The 22,965-nt window shown below is 38.2% G+C and overlaps 1 protein-coding gene and 1 long non-coding RNA gene across 4 annotated transcripts in view; one reads left to right on the forward strand and one right to left on the reverse strand.

The window, feature by feature from the left end:
- Positions 1-22,965, forward strand: part of TMTC2 (transmembrane O-mannosyltransferase targeting cadherins 2) — a 240,302-nt gene that overhangs the window by 116,985 nt on the left and 100,352 nt on the right. The window lies entirely within an intron of this gene.
- Positions 1,298-2,323, reverse strand: LOC138104662 (uncharacterized). Its single transcript, XR_011148202.1, has 2 exons — positions 2,072-2,323; positions 1,298-1,683 (listed from the first exon to the last, which is right to left on the reverse strand). It is a non-coding gene; the product is annotated as an uncharacterized lncRNA (long non-coding RNA).

The following is a 22,965-nucleotide window of genomic DNA, read 5'->3' on the forward strand; positions in this document are numbered from 1 at the left end:
GTTAGAAACCAGACAAAAGCAGCATAAAATTGTGGGCTAGATGGTTTATTTTTTTTTAATAAGGGAAGTCAGAAAACAAAATATGCAAGTTTAGTGTGATGATGACAGAATTGACTGTTAATTTATAAATAATTGAATAATATAAATATAATGCTTGAAGGGAGGTTTTTTTCATGTTCTCTGGCAAGGAGTGAACCTTTTTTACCAGGTTGTGGGAATTTTCCTTCAAGTTAAGAGGGAAGTCTTTTATATAGTGTGAACAAAGCCAGATTGGAAAGGCTTCGTTATCAGGAGGAAAAAAAATAGATAAATTGTGGAAGTGGAATGTGTTCCTAATTCACAGTCTGATATCTTAAGATCTTGTCTTTACCTTCATGCTTTGTCAGAAGAAACATGTCCTATAAAAATGTAAATATTAAGGAAAGAGAGGTGAAAATACAAGTTAGCTGTAGAAGCTTATTGGCAAGACATGCCAGTCAGGACTGTGCCATAAACATACAACAGATCAGGCCAAGACATGAACTAGACTTTTATTTAACTAGTTTCTGCAAAATAGCCCTTTTGCTTTAGAAGAACAATGTCATACAGACCAAACCTAAACATAATTTATACGTGCCAAGACTGTAAATTTGCCGTAGAAGGCTTTCTTTCAGGAAAGACAAAACCCAGTTGCTCTCATGTTAGCTCTGTACTGTCCCATGGACCCATTTCTTTATTCTTGTTTTAGTGTGGTCTATGATAACCTAAAGGCAAAATGTTTAAAGTCTTATCTAAAGATAAAATCTTTCAAATCCCAGCAAGGAAATGAAGTAGGAGAAAATTGCTGAACCTGAAAGACCTGGTAATTGCCCACATCTCTCTATCAACTGTGTGGAAAGTTACTTTGTCAGTGAGATTGAATGGTGTGTATGTTGCTCTCTAGGTCTAGCAAAGTTTCTTATTAGAAAGAAGGATTTAAAAATGTGTATTTGACCAATCTTACTTTATACTGTCAACTGTTATTTAGGGAAATGTTAACAACTGATAAGAATGCCTAGACAAATGAGTGACAGCAGATTTTTTTGAGTTCGTGGGATAAGCTGAAGAGCTTACAGCATATTTTAATCTTTTATTGTGTATCTCTGGGTATTACTAACCTCTTAGAAAGTTATGCTGTCATGTCTCTGTCCTGTGTCGCGGGTTGGGTTTGTAACCGGGCAGAAACACCAATTTAGTGTAGTGGTTTGGTCTAAAAATACTCATTACTGTTTATCTTCTGTGAGATAAGAATTAGGAGAAATGCAAAGCAGGCACCAACTTGAATGAATATAAAGAAGTTTATTAACAGACCTAAAAGAAGAAAAGAAAAAAATTATACCACCTTTAGAACTCTCCTCCTCCCCCCACCTTCCTCCCGTCTCCCACTGACAATGTAAAGACAACCCTTAAGATGTTCAGTCTGTTTACCACTTCCATAATAACCTGGTTCAGTCCATTTAGAAAGAGAAGTCTCTTTTTGCTCATGCTATGAAAACAGTATCACACCGAGACAGCCACCCACTTCCAAATATTGTTCAGTCCATTTAGGAAGAGGAGTCTCTCTGCTTGCGATGTGAGTCCCTTCCCCCGACTTGCAGCTTTTCCCGCAACTGCTTTCGAGGGTCCACTCTTGAAAGTTTTCTGGGGTACAATTTTAAGGTTGAGCTGTTCAGAAACAAAGAAAAACAGAGGCCCTTCTCCTTCCCTGGGAGCAAAGGGTCATCTTCATCTTTAAAACTATCTCTGGAAGCATCTCTAGGAATTGAGGTTTTTCTCCTTTCCTCTTTGGAGCAAAAAGTCCTCATCTGGTTCATCTGGTTCATCTCTCTCTGTCCAAACTTCTCATGAAATTACAGCTGCGTCAGCATCTGCCTGTCTCAGCGCAGGTGCTTCTGCTTACGAGTTGAACACTCCACCCCCCATATCTTCATGAAATTACAACAGGATACTCTGATATATCATAGCTTCACAACAGACTTTCAGCTTTAAGCATCTCCTCTCTCTCTTCCCTCAGGTTTTCAGCTCTTCACAGCAGTAAAAGGGTTAATCTCACCTCGGCCTTACAGCTGGAATGTGGCTTATCGCTGTTGGTCCCTGACCTCTGCCGGACAGAGGTGCCGCTTTGCTGAATCTCGGCCGCAGTGGAGGGGGGGGTTCCGAGCCGCTCCGGCTGCCCACGGCAAGGCAGTGGGGGGGGGTTCCATGGCTGGAACAGGCCCATGGCTCCAGGCTGGCCGTGGCCCGGCCCGGCCTGGCCCAAGCAGGGCCTGGCCGGGCCCACTGGCCCCCGCACGGGGCCTGCAGCCACCTGTGCCAGCGCCGGAAACGAGAGAGAGCTGGGGTGGGAGTTTGTCTATTCTTAAGTGTGTATCACAGAGGCAGTCACAACTTTAAGTGGCTTAAAGAATTGTCCATATTCAAACTGGCCAGCTGATAGGTTCTATCAGGTCCCAGAGGAAGCTGTAAGCACCCCTTAGCAAGGATATCCCTTCCGGGACTATGCTTGCTAACCCATGACACCTGTCAAGTAAATCATAAAAATATGTGTGGAGCACCAGGAGGTCCTCCAGCCATCAATCCTAAAAGGGAAAATACCGTCCCTCAAAATTAGTGAATGTTATGATACATTTTTACAGAAAGCTGAAGTCCCCTGCCTTCTGTTTTATGAACTACGTTTTGTATGATACCACTTAAAACCAAACTTGCCAGTCTGAAGGTAGCATCATTAATGAAAGTTGATCAGTCACTATATCTATAATGCAATCTCCAGACCCCAGGGTACTTCTCAATTAGTAAGCATGAGTAAAGCCTGTTGAGATCTGACTCACTGAGGTAGCTTAAGAAAAACTCAGTGGGGAAAAAATAAGCTGACAGTTCTAGTACCTAATCCTAAGTGCACACGACTGCTGGTAGCACATTTCAGGCATGAACCAGAAAAGTACCATCCTGGCAGCTCAGCACTGTAAGGAGTACCAGGATGTCTGTCACAATCATTGGGGGCTCCAGAAGTCAAGGGAATGGACTGGTTCAGCAGTGTAATTCCTTGTGTGGAGGGGGCAAGGGACAACACATTTTGGAACTTGCTTCTAAGAACCAAAGACCTGATGCCAAATACTGGAAGCAGATAATTCGTTATGAATCAGAGAAATGGAAATATATTAAACCCCATGTCTGGCAAATACAGGTGATTAGTGTAACTGTTTTCTTCTGAGTGTCTTCCTTTTCTAATTCTTCCAAGTTCTATTTTGTACTCTTGAAGGAATTTAATTTCAAAACTCTTCCTAATAAAACTTGAAACTTGGCATTTTTAGGCATCTCAGTGTTAACATCTCCCTACCTATTCAACAAAATAACATTTTTAGTACTTTCCTTCCAGTATCCTCTTAAAGTGGCCTCGACAAACAGATGTTAGTTCTAAACTTACCTCTAAAATTTATAGCCTAGCTATAAATGTTGTTTAGGTCAAAATTTAGTACAGAGCATAAAGTGACCAGTATTCCTGAATTATAGATAAAACTTGCTAATTTTCTGTCTCACAGAAGATCTTTAGCAAGTTAGCAATCTCTGGATGGTGTTGTCTCAGAAACTAGTTTTAGTATAAGCTTACTCTAAAAGACACAGATGGCATTAATATGCTTGGAATTTCTGTCCACCTTTCTACTTATTTACTTTAGTATCCATCAGTCAAGGAGAATCCAATTTGACGGAGGAACAGTGTTCTCAAAGGTGAAGCATTTAAAAGCTTTGTTAAAATTGTAATAGGAATAGAGAAGAGACAAGTTTCCCTGAGAGAAAAATATTTCAGGAGCACCTTTTTAGATACTGAAAATCTAAGGAGCAGCCACTCATTCTGCGTTCTGTATCAGGCATGAAGTCTCTTGCCATGGTATGTGCATTCAGGGGAACGCAGGCTTCATTAATGCTAATATTTGCAAACTAATCTTGGGTAGATGGCTTGCAATTTTTTTTTGTGTTTGTTTCTTTCGCACTCCTCCAGAAATACATAAGCTTTATGCTGATACATATTCCTACTCCCCAAAGGCAGAAGTAGGTAGAAGTAGGGAGGTATTCTGTTGGAACATCTGAATTGAAAACAAAATTTTCTTGCAGTCCTCATCACTGATATGCGAAACCTTTCTCATTCAAAATATTCAGAAACAAATAACATAATAGGATTTGTCAGAAGGTGTGTTTTCAGTCTGACTTTTTTTTTCATTTTTAAAGGCAGTGCTCAAAACCAATTGCTACAAAACTAATTCTCTTGATATAGACCTGTGTTGACTATGACCCCAGCTATGTTATATTCTCTTATAATTTTGCTTTCTCTTGCTTTTGCATGGGAATTCGAAACCAATAGTCAGTGTACAGTTTTGGGGAAAGTTTGAATCCTATGCATGTACTTAAAAGTTCATTTTATTACAGTATGAGGAGAAATGCTCATCAATTAGCTGAAAGATTCTCCAGTTTGTGGCCAAAGTTTTAAATAGTTACAGTAGCTAATAAAAATGTTCTTTAGGTTTTCTAGTACTTACAGAATCACTGTCAAGGAGTGATACTTAATCTTTTGTTTGACACAGAGTCACTTAATCCTTTGGTTTTGCCAGTCTGCTTAAAAATGTTACCAAGATGATAATTAGCAATTGTTTTTCCCCTATTTTGTCCTTTCTTTGGAATGTTTAGAACAGAATATTCTCTGTGGTTACTTGATCAAAGTTCTCAATCCCTTACAGATTTTCTAAAGCTACTTCACAGCTTTTACAGAAAATGTGTTTCTTTTTGCTTTAAAAATAAAACAATTGGCTGTAGTTGCAGGAAATGTTTCTTGAAAATGGTTAATGACAATTTTTTAAATGCTTTAATATTTTAAAACATATAGATTTCATTTTGCTTTGTTTTCTTAATAGTTATAGATGCTTTTGTCAATTCTAGAAAATGTGACGAGGAAAGGGCAAAATAATGTGACTACTATCCTTGCAGCTGGTTATCAAAGAAATTTACCAAATAAAGGAATGCTTATCGTAACGGGCAGTGCTTCAAACTGTAGATTTTCCCCTGAGGAATCTGACAATATTTGCCTTCTCCCCTCTCTGCTTTAGTATCGCTGTTAAAATGCTTTCCATGTGCTGTGTTTACCATCATGCATTAAACTGCTGTGGCAAGGTGAGAAGGATTTTTAAGAATGTCAGGTTCTGTCAGCTTCTACCGTTGACCCATTATTACCCTAGACAACTCCATTATTCTGTCTAGATTCTTTTTCTGTGGATTAGGAATAATAGTAGTAGACTGTTTCCATGATTTCCACAAGTAGTTATCCTCTAAAAAGCTCAATTTCTATAGGCTGGTTTGCTATAAGTTTATTGATACATTTTTGGAAGTAGTGCAGTTAAACAGCTCACGAGAATTCGGGTGAGAAATAGAAAGGAATGGGATTGTCTGTAAATGGCATTGGTGGTGTAAATTCCTCTTCCTTGAAGGAGGTACTCTTATTTGGTTTCAGGTTTCAAGTATGAATGGAGTCCTTTTATAAAGTTTATAAGAGACTAGCAATTTTAGAAGACATCTCTTCTGTCTGTGAGATTCCTTTACTGAGAAAATTTCCAAACAGGATTTAGAAAAAAAATATATGGAATATTCGGTCTTAAAATTCTGAAGATTAATTTGTGTGAAGAAAAGGCCTGGTGTTGGAAGAATTTCAGAAGATGATAGTTTTATCTAGTGGTAAAATTTTCAATTTTTAATTTTACACTCTAAATTTAACTCCATTATAAGAGTTGTTTAGTAACTTTTCTCATCTACCTCTCTTTCAGACTGCATTAAGCCTTCATTCCTTCAAGTGGTAGATCTTCCCCTTCTTTTATGTAGGTTAATTTTATCAGACTCCAATCAGTTTTGTCGAACTGTGTAATTTACAATAATCATGAAGAAAGCAGTGTAAAGACTGGAAATACCTTAGTCTTTAGAGAAATGTGATTTGCATATATATCTCAGAGTTTTTGGAGGAAATATCTGTGCTGTTCAGTGGTAAGTTTCTACATTCATGCTTTATCTGCTGCACTGGCCACCATAGCATTATGAAAACCTATTCTATCTCCATACTTCTGTCAACAGGTCTTGCAGTTACTCCTCAACAGTCCACTCTTTGCTGCAGCTAAGTTAGTTTGGCACAACGGAGGTTTTCTCTTAAAGAGGTGGTTGTTTCCCACCTGTACAGCCTTCCTTGCTGGTCTGCAAGTCTAGGGCCTCATGAGGGCCATGTTTGCCTACTATGCCAGATGTGCAATCCATTAGGAACTTGCACTGCAACACTTCACACATACTTAACAAAAGATTTCTATAAAATAGCATGACTGTTGGCCACCTGGGACAAGGCAAAAATCCAAGGAGGTGCCCAAAGCAAAAGGTCAGATTCCACAAATTTGCCCAGTGCCTCCCCTGCTGCTTCCCTCCTCCTGCTCTCTGTATGAGTGCTGCACCTGATAAAGCACCACCCAGCATTTCCCAGCAGGCTCATGAATCCTGAAAACCTATCAGGATACGACTGACAACTTGATGGAAGTGCCTCAGCTCAGCCATGATGGCCAAACCAGGCAGAATTCCCATTAGACATATTTATCTAGGAATTAATACAATTACTTTAATCCTCTGGACAAGTTGTCTAATCTGATAGGTCAACAGAGAAGAAGGTTCTTTGAGAATGTCGGTTTTGGCAATAGAGTTAACACATACTGATGGTTTTCAATCATTGTGGACAAATGGTGTGGGGTCAGATGATCACTTTCTAAATAATTTCTGAAATTTGTTAGTCTTCAGGTTTTCACACAAGGCTGTGTTTAACGTGTACAAAGTGCTTGTTTATATGATGTAGAAAAAAAACCAGTCTACCACTGCTTTAAGTTACTCATGAAAGTATTTCCTCGATAGTAGGGTCTTATGATAAATTTTTTGGAAGACAGCAACATTTTGTACAAGCTCTTTTTAGTTGACCAGTGGCTGTACAAAGTAGGATCCAAGATGGAAACTTTTGACTTCAGATAACATAAAGACGATTAGTCAACCAAAAATATCTTGAAGCAGCTTCCTTCATTCTTCATTTGTTTATCCACCCCAAAAGCTAAGCTTGGATTTCTCAAAGTTGTTCTAAACCTCTTTAGACTCTGCTGGAAACTGTCAGGTTTATCGCTAAGCAGTTAATGTTAATGAAACAATGAAGGTTGTTAATTCACAGAAGGAGATCAGTTTGTGTAAGCTGATGGTTGTTAGTTGGAAACTGTCATGGTCAGCTAAAGAACAGTTGTTTCATTCAGCCAAATAAAGTTACAATTGCAATGTTAAAAACACCAAACCCACCAAAAAAACCCAAATCAATGAAACAAATTGTAGTTTCTAGGTGTTGGGGAGCTTGTCTGTATGCCTAGCAGAATGGGAGAGCTCTTAAGTAGTTATTCTAGCAGCTCAACCAGCCAAGTCCCTGCCAATTCATTGTATGGGTGCTCTCTCTGCCTTCAGTATCTGAAATTGTTCTTCAGTCTAAAATAGTACAGTCTATCAAAAATGTCACTGCGCCGAACACCTCAACTTTAGTCCACTTACCAGCTCCTTGTTTTTTCAGGGAGAATTGTTTCACTATTACACAGATGCCCTTCAAAGCTCCTTCTGCCTTGTCATGCTTTCTGCTGCCCTGTCCTGCTCTTCACTTACTCCTTACCAATCTACAGACACAAAAGCTGTCCCAGCTGGATGCTAAAGAGGGAGTTTCAGTTGGGACAGCTGGTGGGAAGGATGAGGAGAGAAGAGGGGTGTGCATTGCACTGAGAATCAAGGTGGGCAGGGGAGGAAGAGCTGGGGCTGACATGTGAGGGTGGGGGGAAAAGAGCAATTTGCTGGAGCAAGCTTTTAGATGCTGCTTTTGCTCAACTGGAGGAAACACAATGGGTCTCAGGAGCAAATTCCTGTACTTTGCCTTAATCCCATTCACATTTTGTTCAGTGACATTTCTTATTTTTCAGGATATCCTTCCTGAAAAATTTTGCAATGCTCTTTGAGAAACCTGTTAAACTACTGGTAAAAAGTTTTGCTAGGTATGTGAAGGGAAATTAATTAAAATACTACCAAAAAAAAAGAACATAGGATTAAGTCTTACTTTATTGAAGAATTGTCTAGTAATTACATTTGATCTTGGTACAATGATCCCCAACCTTGTACTTGGTGCTTTTGCAACTTTGCAACTTCCTGGTGGGTTTTTTTGTTAGTTTGTTTTTCACTTCACTAACAGAATTTTGTAACTGCTGATGTTTTTTTTCCTGAGCATATTCATTTTGCATCCTTTCGCAGTCGGAAATCCAAAATGCAGTTACTGTGCAGAGGAAACCAAGCATATTTTGGTTATAGGTTTTATTCTTTTCTGAGGTTTTCAGTGGCATAATTTACCAGATATATCCTGGCTAGTTTGGTAGTTCTAAAGAGGTTTGGAAGGTACACTTTTAAGGCAGAAAGATTTAAAACTGGGCCATTATGATTTAATTATGATTTTTAGAGGATATAAAATCACATTGCTGAGTCAAAGGAAACTCCCATCTGTTTTGGGATGGAGGGAGATTTGTCAGCCTATCAGATTATTTTAATCTGAAGAATTTTGATTAAAATTTGGAAACAGCTTGCACAGTGTTACATGGTCACAGTGACGTATTCAGGACTGCAAATGTCTTTTCTTGTATGGAAACGTATACTGTGGCAGAGGCAAAATGAACTTTCAGAGGATTTAAAGCATACCACTCTTCAAAATACATTCTTCACTTACTTTTACAAATTTCTTTTCTGTAGAAATCAATACTCTTTGCATTTTCTAAAACAAGTGGAAATGGGCTTCCTTTATTGCACTTTTTTTTTTTTTTTCCTTTGTCTCAACTCTTCCATTAATGTCTGGCACAAAATAGTTGAACAGAGGGGTTGCATAATGACACCTAATATGTTTATACTTGAAAGAGCAGTATTTAAAGTACTCAGTCATGTGGATCCATCCAGATCAAGAACTCAGTCATAGCATAAAGGGTTTTAAGGGTTACATTTTTAACATTCCTCACATAAATACATCAAAGCTCAAGTATTTCAAGAACAACCCAAATTCTTTATGCTTCAACACACTGATGGATCTGAAGACAAACCAATATGCCACTTCTCCATTTTTTTTCTTTTTTTTTATTGAAGAAGGAATATTTGCAGGAAAACAAAGACCCTTGTGCAGTGATGCAAGTTAATTTGAGCATTAGCTAGATGGCACTGAAACATGCTTGTGATGAGGTGTCAGAGTGACTTCTCTGAAGCACAGTCTTTGTTAAATGAAATTTCAAGAATAAAGTGTCTCTTAGCTGCTTCTTTTCCTTTTCTAACCATACTTACATATCCATAAGTCTTCATCTGAATGTATTTTTCTTTAAAGCATGCTCTCAATTTCACAAGCCTTTTTCTATTCACTATGTATGTTGTCACAGAAAGACAATATGGCATAAACAATGCTGAAATTTTTGCAAGCTATATTACGTTTTTTGATTTTTATTTCTTTTCAAAATTTGGAAGTCCATATTTTAACATACAAAGGAAAACCTTTTCTTTCCCACTGGTTTGTAAAATAACCTTTTCCAGGCTGTAGCTATAGGAGGACGGCATGCTTAGCATTAATAACATTTTAAAGTATAAATTCTTCATGGATTGCAGTTGTGGGATGAAAGAAAATTTACCTTCTAAGAAGTTAGCAAGTGTTCTAGCAATAGGGCATCATCAGAAAAGGTTAGATATTACCCTGCTTTGAGTCCAGTACTGTCTGGCTTTGTAAATAATTAGGAAATGTTCAAAAGACAGGTAGATTAGCCTAAAATACAGCTTTCAGGTAGCTTCAGGGTAAATGTGAACAAATTAGGGCATTCAAAAAACAAAGTTCAAGCACCTTCTACTCATCTGTGTTCCTTTCCAGAAAAGAACTTTATTCCTGCATAATCCTTAGACATCCTGCAGTATTCTGTACTCATCCACAGTAACGTAAAGAATCTTAATGCACATTTCTGCTGTCTTACCACCTTCTGCCTCATGAAACTGCAATTGTTGTCACTCTTGTGTTTTTAGAACTAATCCTCTGATATGCTGAACAAACAGGCATTTGATGAAAGATTTTTCTGGTTACTTTTTGTGGTTTTTTGGTGAAGTTGGATTCTTAAATAGTCAAAATTGTATCAAGTTCCTATCCTTTAAGAAGCTCATTAAAAAGCAATAATTGAAGCTGATGGGGAAGTCAGGTCATGAACAAGCATACTCAACATCCTACACGCTGATGTTGCAGTCCTGGGCTGGGGGAAACCCTTCCAGGACTGTATCCTATCTTAGATCCCAGACAAACACAGTCCAGCTTTCTGGGCATGCTTTTTAATCTCTATTCTCTGTGGTGCTAAATTTCCTCCTATGTTCGTTTTGCTTGTGACTGTGTAGAAATGGAAGGTTTTTGCTGTTAGTTTCAAAATGCTGTATGTTGGTTGATCTTTTCCATTTGAAAAATCAAATCTCTTGTAAAGACAAGTTGGCCTTTTATTCAATGAGGTTTTTTTCTGTCAGGGTCGGTGACATTTTTAGAACAAAGGGGAACCTTCATGTAGAAATAATAGTTTATTGACAGTAGTAAAGAAAGCACCTCTTAGCATCATGAGGAAGAAGGCACATCATGCAGTTACAAATGGTGTGTTAGTTTTCTCAGCATTTTCTACTTTAGATCTTAGGCCAGTAATGCCATGTCAGAGCTCTGAGAAATGTCCTGTCTGGATATTTTCATTAAAGAGAATGCAGCAAGAATCTTGAAAACTTTTTTAGGTTTTTTTGGAATATAAATAGTAAGATAAAGGGGGGGTCTCATGAAAGAGGTTTGCAGATTTGCTGGGGGGTGTATATTCAAATAATTGTGTTTGAAAGCATGTTTCATCCTTGTCTACTATCATCCTTGCAAGGGTAAAGCCTCTTATTTTTCCCATGTTGGATCTTCGTGGTCTCCTGTAGGTCTCTAGAAAAGTCTTCAGTTGTCTCTGAGATGTAGTTCCCTCCTTTTCTCAAGCCTCCTATTTCCAGCCTCGTGGCTCATTGCTTCCCACAGCTTTCCCTGTTGACCCCTGCACTGCAGCAGCATTTCCTAGTTTGTTGCTCTCTGAGAGCGAGCTCCCTCCTCCTTCCCAACATCCAGCTGAACCAGTGCAAAATTTCCTGGTAAGACAAGCAGCCAGCCCAGTGCTCTTTTGACAAGCCACAGCCCTTTAAAAAAAATACACGTATGGTAGAGCAGCGAATTATACACTTGTAACATCTGTCCCAGTGAGAATCTCAGCTTTCACGGGAAAAACCCCAAACCAGACCAGTATATGTAGTCATCATGGTTTTGGCCAGTGCTTAAGAATGTAAACCTCTTTAATCTGGGATTTCAGAAAGCAAATAACAAAAATTAAAATGAAGTGGGTTTTCTAGCCTTCCAGTTATTACAGTGATAAGATTCAAAGTCTGACTGTGGGTTTGACAGAAGTGAGGTCAGCCCCAGCTGTTAATGCTCTGGTCCAAGGGAGGCCTGTTGCAGGCAGTAGGAGGTGTTCTTCATAATTTAACTCTTGGTTTAAATTCCTCTTTGTTTATACTTGCAGTATGTGGAAAGTATGTAAACCTTGGCCAAGATACAAAGGAGGAGGTAGGGACGCAGTTGATTCTATACTGTTGTACTACCCAAGTCCAAAAGTTGTGTCTTTAAGGTCCTGTTCATCTGTTGCCTGCAGCTGAACTGGGTCCCTGCATACCATCCTTGCCTTCTTTTAGGCATGCACTAACCGGTTTATGTGCAGAATGTTTGTAAAGCCTGTCCAACCATGGATCTTTACTTCTGTGTTGTCAGGATGTTTTATCCCCCTTGTGCTCTAGCATACCAGGGCTGCAGTATGCAAGGTGAGCACTGATTGATGAGAATGTGCTCAAATAGGTACTTAAATACTTATTCAGTGAGATGGCATAGCTCAGGTCTCCTCCAAAACAAAGGACTCAAATCATGTGTACTCATGGCAGTCTTTGGAAGAGAATGTCTGTATAGTCTGGAGTCTTATCACAGATAATGAGTAGGGACTGAAATGTGGGTATTCTGGTTTTCTCCTTAGAAAGGAGTGTTTTCCATGATTCTGGAAAGTTACTGAGCAAAAGGAAGGAAAATATATTGTCTTCTAAAAAAAAAGTACAACTGCCTAATTCTTCTGTTTGTGAAATTAAGACAAGTATGGTTTCTAAGAAACTTGGAAAGACTAGCCTTGACGAAGTGATGGTTTCTGTGGAGCCTCTGCTTTAAGGCATTTCACTTTCAAACATTTGAGATGTTGATGCTTTTAAATTGGTAGGTGATTAAAAATGAATTTTCATCACCAGGATGTTTTTATAATTTTCATAGTTTTCATAATTGTAGTATTAAAAACATTAATCTCAGAGGTCACCGTAGACAACCCTACAATACTGAGAGAGTTTGTTTCAAAGAACTACAAATACTGCTACAGGGTAGTCTTTACAGTTTAGTTTCTATTTAGATATGTGAATTGTGGAAGATGTAGTTTTTAACAACTGGAAGAACTTCAGTGTCCTTTCATAGAGTCTCTTGAAAAATTTAGCAGCTTTCATTTCTGTCCCTGAATGTATTTTGGTTAATGATTTTTATGTACTTGTGCAGATAAGAAGGAATTTTAAGGAAAATTGTAGGTACAGAATTTAAAATGTTAGTCTTTTCTGTCAAATTTTTCACCACTAAAATGAATACTGCTAGCCAGGTAAATCCATAATGTGTGGTTATTCCTAGTCTTTGAAGGTTATTCTCATTTTTTTCTCTAAGCAATGTCAAGAAATCTATTTTGTTCATTGATTGGCAAAGTTGAGAAGTGCATGAATGATTAACAATTTCTGAGCTTTTTGGTGCTCTGAGCAACCTGATCTAGCTGAAGATGCCCCTGCTCATTGCAGGGGTGTTCAATTAGATTGCCTTTAAAAGTTCCTTCCAACCTAAACTATTCTGTGACTGAATAATTACATGGGCTTCCTAGGATGCAGTGGTCAACCATGGCAGATTTTACAACACACTGTGTGTAAAATGGTGGACAGCACCACTTTGAAAAACACCGTTGCATTTCTGGGTAATATTTGGCAGAAGCAAACAGAGAAAGGAGCTAGGGGCAAAGAAAGATGAAAATAAAATTGTTGAAAGCTGCTACTTAGGCTGGATAAATATGCAACAGAAGCATGTTGGATGACAGTTTGCAGATCACACAGTAAAAGAGTCCACTGCTGTCTGTGGTGCTTAATTATTTGTGTAATTGATATTTATGTAGGGCTAGAACCTTCTTTAACTCCGTATAAAGCATAGTTACAAAATCCTACTACTGTTAGAAATACAGTATCTGAATTTAGAGGCTGTATGGAAGGATTAGAGCAAAAGAAGACAGAAGGTGGTTAAGCCATCTGGTTAATATCATTCAGCATATCTGTGTCAAGAGCTGGTGACAGAAGCATCATCTTGATCTGTTATCAGCTGCATTTTGTCATGGTACTTACAGCAAAACTTTGAAGAACCTCAACTTTTTGGAGTGACTTGAGGGTAACTACTGTCTAAGAGGTATAGATGAAGGTTTCATAGGAAGACTTAGGGTGCTTTTGACAGGAGAATGATGAGCTGATGAAGGATCTGTAGGCTGGGCAGATGGTTTGAAGTGCAGACAAACACTAGCAGTGAAGTTCATCCTATCATCATCCTACTATCATGAAGGTGAAGATGTGCGTTCTTCCAAGGGACAAGCAAATATGTCACACAGCTTTCTGAAAGTTCAGAAATTTGGGCCTTTACTATCATGACATCTAGGTAACCTGTGTAGTGACCCTGAAAACATGCTCCTGGTGTAGAATGAGTATTTTTAAGACTGTCAGGTGGGAGGGAATTTTGTGGCCATGTAATGCTTCTTTGTGCATGATAACTCGAGGACTTCTCGTTTTAATGTAGAGTGTGTATATCTTCTGTTTAGTGGAGCTTGTTTATTTTTCAAGACTTAGGAAAATGAAATGTTACTTCTTGAAGGTATAATGGTTATAAATGTTCTCAGATAAGTATTTCTATTACAAGTCTCAGTTTGCTGTGGTTTTTTTTACCATGCATGGCAAGATTGCAGCTGTCCTAGTGATATTCTTGGAAGTCACATTTTGATAGGCATGTTTGGTAGCAGTCATGGCTTAACAAAGTTAACCCCTTTCTTCAGCTTTCCACTTCTATACTCTGTTCCCTCCACTGTGCTGACACAAGGTCACTCTGCACAAGGAACTGCTCACTCTGGAAACAGTAGGAAAAAATAAACACAAAAGTTCCCAAAGCATCATTACTGTTTAAATTCTCCTATTGTCAAGAAGCCACAGTCTAAATTTACTGGTTAGAAGATAAATGCAACCTGAATCAGTTATGCCTACATTTTGATTTTAGAAGTTCTGGTATACTGTGCTCCACTGTCCTCCTTTCTCGCTGGCATCCTTCCTTAGCAAACTCAATAACTTAATCTGAAAGTCAAGGTGGATAATTTTCTAGCATGCAAAGCCCCTGTGTCCCCATCACATGCGTGAAGATTATGGCATATGGTTTACTGAAAAAGTATTTATTTTTAAGTGATTATTGGAGGCTGGATATGGCTTTGATCTGGAGGTGGATTATGAGGAGGGTTCAGGTTTGTGTCTAAGTGAATTTGAGTCATCAGCACCCGTAGTGCTCCCCTGCGGGGGAGAGTGCTGTAGGGAGTGGTAACTGCAGGTAACTCAGGCCTCTCCTGGGCTTGCTGAGGAATGGTACCTCTCTGCTCTTTTATTGTGTCTTTGCCAAACACTGTCTTGCTTCAGGGCACATTTTTTTCTTGTTTGCACTGTGGAGTGCCTGACCTTAGGCAACCTAGTTTAGTTCATTAAACTTCACTAACTTTTTTTGTACTGAATTGTGTCTATCTGCTAATCTCTACAAATCCGCGTTTTACATTTGAAAGAACTTACTAAAAAAATGAGCCAAAAACTCAAGATAGGAACAACTTCGAGGATTTTTCTTTTGCTGGTTTTACTGTAGCAGAAATGTTCAGTGATGTGGGTGTCTGCATAATGTAACACATCCTTTTCCAAATCTCGACTTTTTCGAATTCTTGAAGAAACCCACACTCATTAAATAGCTTTCTGTTATGATAACTTGCAGAGAGAACTGCTGTACTTCAGCCTCCCTGCTGAGTGACTTCTCATTATAAATCATCTCTTTATGGCTCAAAAATGCTGCGCTTCCAAACTCCACTCATTAGTGAGACTGGAATGAATTTAGTAATAGCTGGCTGTTTGCACCAGAGCTGTGCTAAGGAAAGATTGTTGCATTTATGTCCTTGATGCCTAAAACACATTTGCCATGCATTGGACCTGGACAAACGAGGAATTACCAAGGCTAGCTCTGCGTGTTTGTGTGTGTAAATGTGGATGAATACATGCAGGCAACGTGATGTCTATTTGCACTTCTTCTTCTTTTTCTTGTTCTTCTTCTATTTTGTCTATAAAAAATGAGAAATTTATTTCAAACAAAAGCTTTGATAATGGTACTGAATATATTTAAGACAAAATAAATTCCTTCCTTTCTTCTAAAGGAGCGTGTAATTTTTCATTTCCTTCAGAGAAGCTGGGTTGTTTTACAGGTAGACTAATTTGACCACAGATCATTACCTCACAGAAAATACGAAAGATCTTTTTTTGGGCTAAACAAGATAACTGTGCAGGCTTTCAATAAGTTTAATGTACTTGGTTAAGGGGTTTCAGCACACCTCTTACAGTACCAGTAACTGACCTCTTTTAAGTACTTCACCCCCTAATAGTTGAGAATTATCTTGGTATTGGTTCACGGGAGATTGCTACTAACTGCCTCATTTCTTCACATTAGCTTAATGGAGAGTAATGACATTTCATGTCATGAAGTAAGTTTTGTTATCCATATTCTGCTTCACTATTTTTAATCTCTCTTTATTTGAATTATTAAGGATTTGGTTTTGCAATATGGAGGTCAGTAATTGCTTTACCTTTAACTCTGTCTCTGATTCAGACTCTTATAATGCAGTTTGTATTTTTAAAAAGCTATGCTTAAATATCCTTTTAAATACACCTTAGATGGATCCCTAGAATAAGGGGAGAAAAAAATTAGCACCAATGTTTTTTATATTGTTTTCTTCATATTTAATGTATAAGGAAACAAAGTAGATGACATCCCATTCAAGGTATTCTGTTATTTTTATCGAACATACTTCGGAGGAAATTTTCTGTTGAAGTGTTTACAGTTTTAATTATTGGCTAAATATTCTTATGTTTGTGCATTTTTACTCCTGTAGTATCTTTGCAACACTCTTCACTATCATTGAGCAGTAATTACTTATGTAGTTAGCTGGGACTGCTGCAAAAAGTTTCATTTGCTTTCTCTATTCATTTTCTAATAGGTATTCATTCCAATTTCTGTTTAGTGTATTCCATAGGGAATGAATACGAAAAGCTTCCCCAGTAATTAACATAGAAAAACACCAAGCACTCTTTTCTTTAAATTAATCTTTGACCATAACCAATTCTATTAAAAAGCTAGCAATCTAATGAAAAAGAGGAATAAATGAAGTTGTTACTAAAATGGTAGTTTTCCCAGTCTTGCTTCTCAAGATTGCAGTACTTGCTAGTAAGGTCTTACAAAGGTTGTTAATTTAATTTCTTTTATGAGGTGGTGTTTGCTTGTTCGTGGTGGGTTTTTTTGGTTGTTTGAGGTTTTTGTGTTGTTTTGTTTTTGTTTTGTTTGGGTTTTTTGTTTTTTTTTTTTTGTTTGTTTGTTTGTTTTTTTCTACTTCAGTGTATTATTCTTCAAACTTTCAAGCACATATATCCAGAATTTTATTGCTAGTGCTTCATAGCTACTTGGTTGGCTACACGGGAGGAACAACTAGGTTGGGTGAGAAAGGAGGCATGTAGATGTGCGTCAGACTGCTTGTTTTGACTAGGAGTTTGAGTGGAATTCCTGTCAGTACACCTGGGAACGAAGCTTTTCATCAGTGGTGGTGAACTACTATTTGTTAGCATTTTTTGTGAATTACCTTTCATCTCCTGTTGGTGGGACTTTGAATCTTGACGGGTGTGTAGTTCTCACTTTTAAGTCACTTTTGTTAAGGCTTTCTGAGACTGTTAGTCGTTGCTGTGTTGCCTTTAGCTTCTCCAGTTCTATGTGCTTCCCATTTTTTGAACTGTGATCCTGGTGGATCATAAAAAAAGGAGTAATTAAACAGAGATTGAGTCCAGACTGCGGGAGATGTCCTTCAGGCTGCTATTTGTAATAAGCACTGCGTCTGAAATAAATGCCCAGTAAGTGGCTGATAACTGTGAAATTTATTCCTGCTTCCAAAGGGTACTGACTTCAAACATAATACTTATCTACTTGGGAGTGTCTTTTGGTGATCCTACTGTGCCTTCTCATAAATAAATATATTTTGTGGGTGTAGAAGGAAGGTGAGTTTTTTTTTAAATAATGTTTTATTTAAAACATAGCCTGTATTAAGTTTGTGACACAGATAGGTTTTGAGTCACTTAATAATTTTTTCCTTATCTTGCTAAACTGCTAGATCTGACAATAAAATAACTGCACAAAAATCAGATTTAATTATTTTTTTAAAGGAAATAAGTATCTACTTGTATGATCTTAAATGAATTTTCCTTGATGGTATAAAATGCCTTCTGAGTTGATAAGCAGGTTCTGTGTTTTGCATGGACTTCCAATACTATTTGTGTTTCTCTTTGAAATGTTTTAGGGTTTTAAGCTTTACTAGAAAAATTAAACGTTCAAGACTGTAATGTATTTTCTTTGTTAGGAGTATAGTTTTAAGACTGCTTTGCTGTTTGTTCTCTTGACATATTTTAAAAGTACAATTAAAACAAATTAAACAACTTCATATTTTTCAGCAGGCAGAGAAAAACAAAAAAACCTGCACATAAGATGCTGCTTGTTATCCATGATCCACTCTAGAATCCTGTTATCCACTGTAGCAAATAACTGCTGTAGCTTGATGGGCTTCCTACTGATAGACTTCTGTTACACCTAGAGAGGTTGTTCCGTCAGACCTAGAGCCAGATTGCTATTTGTCCCATGTGCAGAAATTGGTTATTGATGACTTTCTTCTACTGGGTTGGTAAAGTTGCTTAGTCATTGCCAGAGGCTTAATCTGGGATTTAATGACATTTTTGCTCATAAAATCCATTGGTCAGTATGTGTCTATTTCCATTTTAACAGTGTGTGTTTTTCTCCCACTGCATATTAAACCAGCCCATAGGCTTTAATTTTCCTTTATTGCCCTTTTATTAGTGTAGGGAACATAGAATGTGCCACTACAGTTTTTGGCAGTAGGTAGGATTGCAGTCTGTGCTGCCATTTTGTACTTGGTTTCTTTTTTTCTTAAGCATGGCTGTACATTGTATAGAAGAGGAGAAGAAACTTCGTGAAGAAAAAGCAGCATATCTATCCATTCAAACAAGCAGGGCTTTAGTAAATTGCATTGTCAGGTCAGATTTACTTAATGTGATGTAGAAGATATAAATGTTATCGTGAGCCCTAGCTGTAGAAACTCATTTTCATGTGTGTTTGTTACTCAAGAGGATGGGCCAGCTATACAGCAGTTGCAGCCTTTGCATTCCCAGTGAGACTGAGGCAAGGCTTCCTTTCTCCTTGGGGCTCTGCAGGCCTACTGATCAATTTGCTCAGGTGTAGTGCTGAACTGTGCTGCCCATCTCAGCTGTGCCACTCATCTGTGAGACTGTCCTGCTTCCTTGTAGTCCATGTGGCAGTGGCAGAAGCAAACTGGTTCCATTTTACACAGCTAGAATCTTCCTCTGGTTCCCTTTGAACTTAAACAAATTACTCTGTTGTGTTGCTCTATCCAGTTCCATCTTTTATTTCTGAAAGATCTGTTTTGGAACCAGACCTTTTAGGATTTATTAGTATTGAGGAGAGTGGAAGGATTGCTTCTCATATCTTGGAGGGTGTGCTTTAATTTGTAGTCTCAATAGTGTTTACCTTTCTAGCAGTGGTTCAAAAGAGTTGCTTGTGATATGTGATAATCCCTCCTGCTTCTCTGAAGATGAGCCAACTACGTGTTCCACTTCTCGTACTTGTGTAGCTTTAAGCAATCAGTGTTGTCCCTGCCTTTTATACAGGTATTATTTTCTGAACCTTTCTCTGTTATTTCAAAATCATTTTGAATTCCAGTTCTGCCTCACAACATACTTGCATGATCAGTGAGCTCTCAGTGTTTTGTCTAGCGTGGAAAGTGCAGCACCCTTCCTTCACTGCCAAAGCTCTGGTTAAGACAATACTTGTTGAATGAAATGCAGGTAGTGATGACCACCTCTCTTACTGTGCAGTGGTAACAGTAGTACTGGACAGCATCCCAGAGCGGTCTGGCAGTCCAGGAATGTTTTTTGGTCCCAATGGGTTTCTAATCTCCTGTGTAAAGTTCCTTCTGCTGCAGATAGATGAACTCTGGATAGATATCCATAGCATCACCATTATCACACAGCTTTTAGCTGTGTGGACTTCGAGAAAGCCTTTCCTTGCACTGATCATGCAAACAGATTTATCAAGCTACTGTATTCTCATACTGAAATCGGCCAGGTAGACACTTTCTAACACATTTTTGAATATTGCAAAGCAGGCACTGTTTATTGCAGCGCTGAGCAGTTGGAGGATCCTCTCACTGATTGAGTGCCCCAAGTGTTGGGTAAACAGAATTCTTATCATACACACTGATTACATATTCATTAACTATCCCCACGTACTTGATATATATGTATTGCTTTATTTTACATAGTCACAGCCCTTATCAGAAGTCCTTTATGGTTCTTTGGGGTCTTCTTTGGTGGTCTTCAGTGTCCAGTGTCCTTTTCAGGTGGCTGTTTTTCAACCCCCACTTTTGAGTAAGTGTGGTATCATTGTTTTGCATAACTTTTGCTTTGTCAGCCTTGCAGAGCTGAGCTGCCATCCTGCTTGTGTTTTTCTTGACTTCTGTTTGCCCAAGTTGCATCTTTTGTCTACTTCTCCAAGGCTGTGTTGTTCTGTTCTCCTGTCCTTATAAAGTCCTTCTGCTCTTGTACTGTCTCCAGTCATTCACACAGTTTCTGATCTTAATGCAGTCTATCTTTTCCTCTGTAGTCCTTATAACTGTTTTTCAGTGGAGAGGTTAGAGTCTTTGTGGTTTTGGATTTTTTTGGTTTTGGTAATTAAAGATTCATATCAAAGAATGAAGAATTTTAGAGTGAGACTTTGGCATTTTTAGATGCCAGTATTTATAACTCAAATTAATGTAAGGCAAGTCATAGCAATAAGGACTGTTTAGCTTGTGCTACAGCCTAATTACAATAAAAGTATGTGCAGATAATCTTCAGCTGTTTTGTGAATGCACTCGCTTCCTTGCTGGAGAAGAGTTGTGTGGGGTCGTAACACTAGAAGTAAATGTCATTAAATATGCACAGTTGGTCCCAATATTGGACAAGCTGTAGCCAGAGTTCCAACTCTGAGTAAAAACAGACCTTTAGGCCAGTTGTTGCATCACCAGTGAAAATGAGCATTTAGTGGGTCATGTGAGCAGGGACAAACTGGGCAGGTGATCAAGCAGCGTTAAAGGCCATTTCCATCTCAGTACTGTGACCCAGCAGGGGTTGTAGTAAATAGCTTCATTCCTGGTGGGGATATGTTTTGAATTCTAGTTTGGCTCCAGCTTGCCTGAGCTGTTATCCAGGAACCTCTATCTACTGTGGGAAGAAGATACTGTCAGTCTAGTTATCTGGTAGCATTTTACTACTTTTGGAAGTCCCAGTTTTGAAGCCAACATATTTTTAAGGAGCTTTAATTTGGAAAAGAAACTCCTGTGAGTAATGCCTGATGACACATCTTCTTTCATCTCTGCATTTCCTGAGTTCTAAAAATAACATTTTGTGTGTGATGATTTTGATATTGACTGTCTTGATCATGTGCGATATTTAATGGTGCTTTGTGAAATGGACAAGGTGAGGTTAAAAGAACAGTGTCTTTTGAAAATGCTTTGGATACCACTTAGGTGATGACTGAGCTTTGGCAGTGGCTGCCCAGTTAAGAAATCTGCTTAAGTGCCTTATTTAATGGCAGTATAATGAAGTGAGGGATTAGGATTTAATGCAAGATAAATGTTCAGAGTGGGTGGGTCATGCAGATGGATTTTGATAGGGCGATGAAAAAGGTTTCTATAGTCACAGAGACTAAAATTGCAGTGGTGGTTCTTGGTTGTTAGCAGGCAGTAGAGATGTTAAATCTCATCTCAATCAGTACTCATTTTTTTCCTCAGATGGAAATGACTACTTACGAAAGGTTGGAGGATTTATGGGGGTGTCAAAACATATGGCAGATGGGATGGATTAGGATTTATGAGTATAGTAATCCAAATCCTTTCTGCCAGGCATTACAGAGGATCTCTTCTGCTGCTGGACTGCACTGAATGTACACAATCAGATCAGAGGAGCACAGGTTGTCAGGAGGCTCAGAGGAAGAGTTACTAGTGAAAGTGCTTGTCTGAGCAGAGTTCATTTTGAAAGCACTTCCTTTGCAGGCAGACGTCTACTGGGAAACTGGCTATATTATTTAATTTCAATAAATTGCTGGAATGATTTTCTTCCAAAGCCTGAAAGAAAGCAAAGCCAAAATGTGTGCTAAACCTTTCTCATTATCTGTGACTATATTAGCACAGAGGGATAAAAGCTATGCAAAAGTCATGAATATTGAGACAGGAAAAGAAGGGGAATGACTTTGTCTTTCCCTTCTAGGCCAGTGCTATCTGTGAGATTTGAAAATTGAAAATTAAAAAAAACAAGAAAGGAAAAAGGCATCCTACTTTAAATTATTGTATCAGACGTTTAAATGTTAGTGACAGATTTTCTTGGCTCTAGCCTGAGCCTCCACTGAAATCTGAAAATTCACAATGACAAGTCAGTGTTACACAGGTTATTGCTAACTGTAGTTAGCATGTAGTTAATTTTAAAAAGTTGTAAAGCTACTGGCTATTGAAAATATCCATGTCTGAAATCTGGGGAAGAATGCAAACCATTTGTGTCTGAGGCAGCAACAGGAAATTTGCGCTTCACTGCTGTGGTCAGTTAACTGAGCTTAAGAATCTACCAGAGCTCTGTCTGCAGTTGACTAGTGCCTTAGAGCACGATATATTGATATGGTGGGGTGGTAAACCTACTCAGTTATCTCTGAGCTCCATGAGTGAATGCTTACATATTTCATTTGAAAGTTCTGTAAAATGCTTTAAAAATAGTAAAAAAAGTTTTGTTACAGCATGAAGCGCAAAACTGTATGTGGATAATCTGTATTCTTTTTGAACCAACCAGTGTGAGGATCCAGATATTGCAGACCTTAAGTGTAAAGCTTAAAACAGAGGCTGCTAATAGTTACTCGAGCAGTGAAGATTGATTAACTCTGAGCTACATATTGTTAACATTTCTGGGGGTAGGAGCAAGAGGCAAACTTCTAATTGTTAGTATTTGTTTAACATATGAGGAAGACCTGAAAATTTTTAGAGTTTCACTGTTATCCATGAGGAATAGCATATCCGCTCGTGCATGGTTTTGTCAGAGAACTTTGTAATGTGAACTCTTTTGGCATTTAATTGAAAAGTGCAGTGGTTAGGACTTCAGAAAAGTGAGATTTTCTTTCAGTTGTTCTGTAAATATTAACAAAACAACAAAGCAGTCTAATCAGTCCATGAAAAGTCACTTTTCATCTGTTAATCAAGTTTCACTTCCTTAGTATTTGGGATATCTTAATCTTTCAAGTGGTGTATAGCCTTTCACAAAAGACTA

The sequence above is a fragment of the Aphelocoma coerulescens genome, chromosome 1A (genome assembly GCF_041296385.1).
Source record: "Aphelocoma coerulescens isolate FSJ_1873_10779 chromosome 1A, UR_Acoe_1.0, whole genome shotgun sequence".
Classification (NCBI taxonomy): Eukaryota; Metazoa; Chordata; class Aves; order Passeriformes; family Corvidae; genus Aphelocoma; species Aphelocoma coerulescens.